Source organism: Heloderma suspectum, chromosome 6 (genome assembly GCF_057233095.1).
Source record: "Heloderma suspectum isolate Gila_16-S chromosome 6, 16-S_ref, whole genome shotgun sequence".
NCBI classification, from domain to species: Eukaryota; Metazoa; Chordata; class Lepidosauria; order Squamata; family Helodermatidae; genus Heloderma; species Heloderma suspectum.
The window spans coordinates 107,891,764-107,900,835 of NC_139463.1; positions in this window are offsets into that span (position 1 = coordinate 107,891,764).

A 9,072-nucleotide genomic window follows, 5' to 3' on the forward strand; every position below is an offset into this window, starting at 1 on the left:
CCCTGTGAGGTGGATTGGGCTGAATGTACGTGACTGGCCCAAAGTCACCCAGTGAGCTTCCTTGGCCAAGCGGGGACTAGAACCCGGATCTCCCGACTCCCAGTCCAACACTCTAGCCGCTACACCTCACAGATTTAAAACACCAGAGCTAAAAGACTAGGAAGCTAAGATTCTAAACTACGGGGAGAATAAAAAGGTCTTCATCTGGAACCAGACGGAGTGCAACGTAGGCACCAGTGGAACCTCTTTATGGAGCTCATTCCACAGCCGGAGTGCCACAGCAGAAAAGGCCCTCTCCCACATAGCCACCCACCTCACTTCCTTTGGCAGGGGCTTACAAAGAAGGACCGCTGAAGATGATCTCAGTGTCTGGGCAGGAAAATATGGGAAGAGGCGGTCCTTCAGATAACCTGGCTCCAGGTGTAGGGCTTTGAATGTGAATACCAGCACTTTGAATCGGGCCTGGAAATGAACTGGCAGCCAACGCAGCCGGAAAAGTACTGCCATTATATGATCACGTTGGCCAGTCCCTGTTAACAATCTTGCTGCCCTATTTCAGACAACCTGAAATTTTCAGACCATTTACAGAGGCAGCCCGACATATAATGCATTGCAGTAATCCAGACCAGAGGTTATCAGAGCATGAATAATTGCAGCTAGGCTATCTCTCTCCACATAAGGGCACAGTTGGTGTATCAGCCTAAGCTGATAAAAAGTGCTCCATGCCACTGAGTTCACCTGCGCCTCAAGTGACAGTTCTAGGTCCAAGAGCACCCTCAAATTATGAATCTGATCCTTTAGGGGAAGTACAACTCCCTCCAGAACAGGTTGAACATAGAATCATAGAATAGTAGGGTTGGAAGGGGCCTACAAGTCCATCGAGTCCAACCCCCTGCTCAATGCAGGAATCCAAGTCAGAGCATCCCTGACACCTCACCTTGGATGCCTCCGGTGTGGGAGAGCCCACCACCTCCCTTGGTAATTGGTTCCATTGTCGTATTGCTCTAACAGTCAGGAAGTTTTTCCTGATGTTCAGCTGGAATCTGGCTTCCTGTCACTTGAGCCCATGATTCCGTGTTCTGCATTCCGGGATGATAGAGAAGAGATCCTGGCCTTCCTCTCCATGACAACCTTTCATTCAAGTACTTGAAGAGCGCTATCATATCTCCCCTCAGTCTTCTCTTCTCAAAGCTAAACATGCCCAGTTCTTTTATCTCTCTTCATAGGGCTTTGTTTCCAGTCCCCTGATCATCTTGGTTGCCCTCCTCTGAACCCTCTCCAGCTTGTCTGTATCCTTCTTAAAGTGCAGTGCCCAGAACTGGACACAATACTCCACATGGGGCTTAACCAGTGCCGAGTAGAGGGGAACTAGTATTTCCCGGGATTTGGAAGCGATGCTTCTATTAATGCAACCGAAAAGAGCATTTGCCTGTTTTGCAGCCACATCACATTGTTGGTCATATTCAGCTTGTGATCGACAACAATTCCAAGATCATTCTCGCTTGTAGTGTTGTTGAGCCACGTATCCCCCATCTTGTAACTGTGCATTTGGTTTCTTGTTCCTAGGTGCAGAACTTGACACTGATCCCTATTAAATGTCATTCTGTTGTTTTCTGCCCAGCGCTCCAGTCTATCAAGATCACTTTGAATTCTGTTTCTGTCTTCCAAGGTATTAGCTATCCTGCCCAGTTTTGTGTCATCTGCAAATGTGATCAGCATTCCCTGCACCTCCTCTTCCAAGTCATTAATAAAAATGTTGAAGAGCACTGGGCCCAGGACTGAGCCCTGCGGGACCCCACTCGTTACCTCTCCCCAGTTGGAGAAGATCCTATGGAGAAGCACTCTTTGAGTCCGATTCTGTAGCCAACTGTGGTTCCACCGGATCGTTGTTTCATCTAGCTCACTTTCAGCTAGTTAGTTTGCTCATCAGGATATCATGGGGCACTTTGTTGAAAGCTTTGATGAAGCTGAGGTATATTATGTCCACAGCGTTCCCACAGTCCACAAGGGAGGTGACTTGATCAAAAAATGAGATCAGATTAGTCTGCAGGATTTGTTCTTGACAAATCCATGTTGGCTTCGAGTAATCACTGCATTGTTTTCAAGGTGTTCACAGATGGATTGCTTTATCATCTGCTCCGGAATTTTCCCAAGGATTGATATCAGACTGACTGGTCTGTAGTTCCCAGGTTCTTCCTTTTTACCCTTTTTGAAGATAGGGACAACATTAGTCCTCCCCAGTCATCTGGCACTTCACCCGTCCTCCATGATTTCTCAAAGAGAATAGACAGTGGTTCTGAGAGTTCTTCTGCCAGTTCCTTTCTTACTCTAGGGTGCAGTTCATCTGGCCCTGGAGATTTGAATTCATTCAAAGTAATTAGGTGTTCCTTGACCACATGCCTATCGATCTCAAGCTGTAATCCTGCCCCTTCAGCCTGTACTTCACCTTTGCCAGGGGGATCATAGACCCTCTTTTGGGAGAAGACTGAGCCAAAGTAGGAATTGAGCACCTCTGCCTTTTCTTTGTCATCTGTTATCATTTTGCCATCCTTATTTAATAGCTGAACCACCATTTCTTTCCTCTGTCTTGTACTATGCACGTAGCTGAAGAAAGCTTTTTTGTTGCTTTTAACATTCCTCGCTAACCCCAGCTCGTCCTCAGCTTTAGCCTTCCTGACGCCATCCCTGCAATTCTGTGCTACTTGCCTGTGCTCTTCCCTTGTTGCTTGGCCTTCCTTCCACTTCCTATGTTTGTGCTTTTTTTTGTTTTCAGGTCATCTCTTAGCTTTTTGTGAAGCCACATTGGCTTCTTCTGTTGTCTTCCACCTTTTCTTCTTGTTGGAATTGTTTGTAATTGTTCCAGGAGAATTTCCTTTTTAAAAAACTCCCACCCATCTTGGACTCCTTTTCTCATTAGAGTTGCTTGCCATGGGACCTTACTTATCATTGTTCAGAATTTATTAAAATTGGCTTTTCCTAAAATCCAGGGTATGCGTTTGGCTACACTCTGCTTTTGCTTCCTTTAGAACCAAGAACTCAAGTATAACATGGTTGCTTCCCCCCAGAGTTCCTGTAACTGCTACGTTATCCACTCTGTTGGTTAGGATCAAGTCAGGGATAGCCAATCCTCTAGTTCCTTCCTCTACTTTCTGTAGGAGGAAGTTATCCACCATGCAAGTCAGGAATTTCCTGGAGGGGCCATGTTTTCCAGAATTTGTCTCCCAACAAATACCAGGGAAATTGAAGTCCCCCATTACTAAGTTTCACCCTCGTCTTCTCCTTGATTGGGTGGCCGGTAGTAGACTCCGACCACCATGTTCCTTTAATCACTTAGCCAGGCAGGCAAACCACCCACGAACAGTACCTCCATCTTGTCTGGATTGATTTTCAGTTTATTGCCCCTCATCCAGTCCGTTACCGTTCCCAGCCACCAATTCAGAACAGCCACTGCCTCACGTGGGTTTGATGAAAAACAGAGGTAAAGCTGGGTGTCATCTGCATTTTGATGGCACCTCAGCCCACACTTCCGGATAACCTCTCCCAGAGTTTTCATGTAGATGTTGAACAGCAGAGGGGATAAAATAGTACCCTGTGGAACCCTATGGCATAATTGCAATGCAAAGGCACAGAGCAACAATCCCCCAGCACCACCTGCTGGAATCAGACATCCAAGTAGAAGAACCATTGCAGCGCTTTGCCTCCGACTACCAGCCCAGACAACCTATCCAGAACAATACCATGGTGAATGGTATCGAAAGCTGCCAAGAGGTCTGGGAGAATCAATACGGTCGCACCACTCCTGTCCCGCTTCTGGCAAAAGACATCCCACAGGGTGACCAAGGCAGTTTCTGTTCGAAAACCAGGCCTGAACCCTGGTTGAAATGGAGCTAGATTAGCCGTTTCATTCAAGAGTGCCCAGAGTTGTCCTGCAACCACCCGCTCAAGCACCTGGCAAAGGAAGGGGATATTAGCCACCGGCCAGCAGTTGTTAAAATCCTCTGGGTCCAGGTTAGGCTTTTTCAGGAGTGGCCTGATTATTGCCTCTTGTAAAGAGGCCAGCACCACTCCCTCTCTCAGTCAGGAACTTCCTGGACCCAGCCGGACATCCCCTCCTTCTTTGATTTAATAAGCCATGAAGGGCAAGGCTCGAGCACACGGGTGATTGACCGGAGTTGGCGAAGCACCTTGTCCACGTCCTCGGGCCTCAATAACTGAAACTCATCCAATACACCTGGACCAGATGGTGCTCTGGACAACTCTACGAATGGAACTGCATTAATTGTTCTTCCACTCTACCCTGTTGAAACACAGGCAGCGGCAGGTCAAGGTCGGGCTCATACTTAAATCTCTCCAACTCTCAGTTCCTGAAAATGATTTTCAGTCGGCTTGGAGGCACAGGGAGAACATTCATCCCACAACTGCACTTCCAAAGTGACCCATATGTTATTTTTCTGTTCTGTAGGTGCACTGTTGTCTTCAAGGGATAGCTGTCAATATGCCCAAAGGCTGCTGTGTGTCACAAAAGAAAAAGGGAAACCAAACTCACCTCCCACACACACACATGCAAACCATCAGAGCAAAACCAAGATGCATCATTTTTTCATATTAGTACTTTAATCTGTCAATGGCAAAATGCAAATGGGGAGAATTAATAAAAGAAAGCAAAGTCATACACTATATTTTATTATTTTAAGGCATCAGTTCCATTGATGTGTCCCTATTTTTTTCTGACTTAATCCTGATCTTTGTAATACCCAACTTCATTGCTTTTTGAAATTCGAATAATTCCATTCCTTCGGTAGGGGGGCAACCTATACACTGGGACTGCATGTAGCAGGGGTCTGGCAGGCAGAAATTTCACAGGTGAGGATGCTTATCATGCCATAGAGATGCAGTTCTGGATACTTGCATCTTTTGATTTTTTTTTTCAGGGTTTTTTTTTTGTTTTTGTTTTGCTCTTTGTGTTTCTGGATAGAAGCATGGAGCTTTTTTCAAGAAGAAAGGGTTCCATCCTCTACAGGAATTGCTAGCAACCATCTTACATCCTTCTTGCATCCCACCCACAACCACAGCACGCATCACAGTTCGGAGGGCCTGGGAGAGAGAGAGATGGGCATGAAGGTGATGAGATGAAGTCAAAAGGGTGGGATGGAAAGATGTGGGAGTCAACAGGACATGCTCAGCATAGAGGCAGGAGAGAAGCTGGGAGGGAAAGGGAGGTGGAAAAGCAACATTATCCTGTGGTTCACTGACTGGGCAGGAATGGAGCGGGCATTTGGAGGAGCAAGATGAGCTGCACTGACATTCACCCTGCAAATGTTAGCCCTATGGCCCTAGTTATTTATTTCTTTATATCCTATGATATACTCGCAAGATGTTTGCAGCTTCTCTGCCTGGATGCTTTCACTCCGATAGTTACCTACATCTACTTGTGTCATCTTAGGAGACAATCTGCATGTATCATTATATGAGCAATATCTTTCTATACTTTTGATGGCATCCTGTGTTGGAAGAGACAAAGGAGGAGTGTGTCTGTGTTGATACTCCTTGTTCTCTCAGGGGCATTTGATTCCATTGACCATGGTGTCATTCTATAGCTGCTGTCAGAGTTGTGCGCATTGCTTTGTGCAAACATCTGCCAAGATCTTGATCTCATTCAATATATAATCTTATCACAAACTTTGCTTTTCCTTGCAGTACAATGTTAGATTTCCTAGCAACCTTTTCTGGTATTATCAGTACTTAGGCTGAGAGCAGATTCTAAGCAGGATGTGGAAGAAACTCATGGCTTACAACACTGTCATGAAACAACCACAGACTGGAATCTTTTTTCTGTGAGTTTCTCTTCCTGTATCTACTAACGTACTAGATACCATAATGCTAGTGCAGTTATTAAGAGAGCAATGACCCCTAGACAGCATCTAGGGGGACATAGGATTGCTTGGTTTCTGGGCTCTGCAGTCAGAAAGAGGGTCTGACATCAGAGCCCAGATTCTGCACTCCCCACCCCTCCCATCAGAGCCAGACCAGTTCTATGTCTCCTCTCTCAGAAGTGGAGTGCGGAGATGGGAAAAGGGGGGCAGTCCCAGGTGTCAGGAGGGGACCGGGAAAGTGTAACACAGCTTCCTATACATGCCCCAGCCTTCGAAGCACCATGGCTAGATGAGCAAAATCACCTATATACCAAAAATGCAGCACGGGTGGAGCATGGAGGTGAGGATGTCCTCTGTGCTGTGGTCACTGTGCATTATGGTACTTGGTAGATCCTGACTTCAGAGGTTCCCAACTATCCACATAGCATTGTGCCCTAAATAACTTCATGGGATGGTCAGAGAACTTTACCATTGCCAACTTTGATACAGGTAGGAATCTGTCGTATGGTTGTATCTATCTAACCCTGACAACATACCTGTGCTATCTTGTAGGTATATAAGAAGCTGGCCATCGAGATGGAATTTTGGAGTGAGCTCTCCAATGACAGCCATTAATTTCTCTTTCAGTCCACAGATGTAATTGGTGGGATTCCCATGATCTATGAAAAGGAGTTGGAGTGTGTTTGAAGCACTCTTCTTGAATTAAAAGCATTGTCATAAACCTTGGAAACCAGTGTGGTCTTTGGTAACAAGTCTGCATTTTTATTGACCTCATGAATGGCAAACAAAGGAAAGGACATACCGGTAGTTTTTTGGGATCATGCTGCAATGAGATCGTTATATAGTATTAAATCAAGTATGTTACAGCTTGCATTATTATTTGCTCATGCAATTTAAATGGGCAGTTGTTGTTATTAAAATTTATGCATTGTTTCCCACCACAAAAAGCAATGCTTCAATAGGGCTTACACAATAATACAAGAGGGGGAAAACCAAAATCAGGAGAAAGCATAACCAGCACAACAATGCAACTTAAAACAGACCACATAGAAACATAATCTCAAGACAGTACGGTATGAAATGTTTTCATCTGCCAGGCAGAACTCTCACTCCCACCCCCAGCCTGGAATAAAAACTACTAAAGTAGCCCACAAGAACGAGACCACAGCTAATGTCTCTGACTTAAAAAAGTCAGAGATGTCTTTGTCAGAGATGTCTAATGTCTCTGACTTAAAAACTGAAAAGCTGACTTTCAGTTCTTGTCACGCAGTGAATCATCATTACCAGCACAATGCATTTAATGTTTTGTATTTTCCAAAGATTTTAAAAAAGTTTCTCCAAGGTGGAAAGGAAGATGTAAAATAACATTAATCATAGCACCAACACACGACTACCATCTATCCAAAACACTAGGGTTGTACATCACTTCAGTATCGAATCCGAATCCCAAAGTGAATCTGGGTGCTTCAGGATTAGGGATGGTGGAGAATTCCGCCACGGATTTCAGTGAGGCTGAATGCACTGGCATTCGGCCCCATGAAACCCGTGGCAGAATGGCCTCCCACTCACCCCGCGGAATCCTCCCGGGATGAAACTTACCTGGGGTGGATGCTCCGGCAGCAGCAGTGGCGGCTCCAGGAGCAGCGGCGGCGGCTGGTCTCTCAGCCGGCTGCTGCGGCCACAAATGGCGGCTGTCGTAGCAGCAGCCATTTGCATCCTACCAGGCTGCCGTGATAGGCTACATAAGTATTTACGTAGCCTATCATGGCAAAGAGCAGGGAAGCAAACGGCGGCCGCTACGCTGTTTGCGCTGCTGCTCTTTCCGTGATTGGCTACATATTTACGTAGCCTATCGTAGCGGCCGCTGTTTGCGCCCCTGCTCTTTGCCGTGATAGGCTACATAAATACTTACGTAGCCTATCACAGCAGCCTGGCAGGACGCAAATGGCAGCCGCTACAATGGCCGCCATTTGTGGCCGCAGCAGCACGGCTGCAGCTGGAACTCCTGCTGCGGACAGCCCTGGCCGGCGGCTCCACGAAGCTGCTGCGGAGCAGAGCTGGCCAGGGAGGATTCAGGGGAGAGGGAGGGAGCGCCTCCCCCCCAACGTGGATCCCCCACTGTGGAGCCAGAAATAAATAACTAGGGCCATAGGGCTAACATTTGCAGGGTGAATGTCAGTGCAGCTCATCTTGCTCCTCCAAATGCCCGCTCCATTCCTGCCCAGTCAGTGAACCACGGGATAATGTTGCTTTTCCGCCTCCCTTTCCCTCCCAGCTTCTCTCCTGCCTCTATGCTGAGCATGTCCTGTTGACTCCCACATCTTTCCATCCCACCCTTTTGACTTCATCTCATCACCTTCATGCCCATCTCTCTCTCTCCCAGGCCTCCGAACTGTGATGCGTGCTGTGGTTGTGGGTGGGATGCAAGAAGGATGTAAGATGGTTGCTAGCAATTCCTGTAGAGGATGGAACCCTTTCTTCTTGAAAAAAGCTCCATGCTTCTATCCAGAAACACAAAGAGCAAAACAAAAACAAAAAAAAACCCTGAAAAAAAAAATCAAAAGATGCAAGTATCCAGAACTGCATCTCTATGGCATGATAAGCATCCTCACCTGTGAAATTTCTGCCTGCCAGACCCCTGCTACATGCAGTCCCAGTGTATAGGTTGCCCCCCTACCGAAGGAATGGAATTATTCGAATTTCAAAAAGCAATGAAGTTGGGTATTACAAAGATCAGGATTAAGTCAGAAAAAAATAGGGACACATCAATGGAACTGATGCCTTAAAATAATAAAATATAGTGTATGACTTTGCTTTCTTTTATTAATTCTCCCCATTTGCATTTTGCCATTGACAGATTAAAGTACTAATATGAAAAAATGATGCATCTTGGTTTTGCTCTGATGGTTTGCATGTGTGTGTGTGGGAGGTGAGTTTGGTTTCCCTTTTTCTTTTGTGACACACAGCAGCCTTTGGGCATATTGACAGCTATCCCTTGAAGACAACAGTGCACCTACAGAACAGAAAAATAACATATGGGTCACTTTGGAAGTGCAGTTGTGGGATGAATGTTCTCCCTGTGCCTCCAAGCCGACTGAAAATCATTTTCAGGAACTGAGAGTTGGAGAGATTTAAGTATGAGCCCGACCTTGACCTGCCGCTGCCTGTGTTTCAACAGGGTAGAGTGGAAGAACAATTA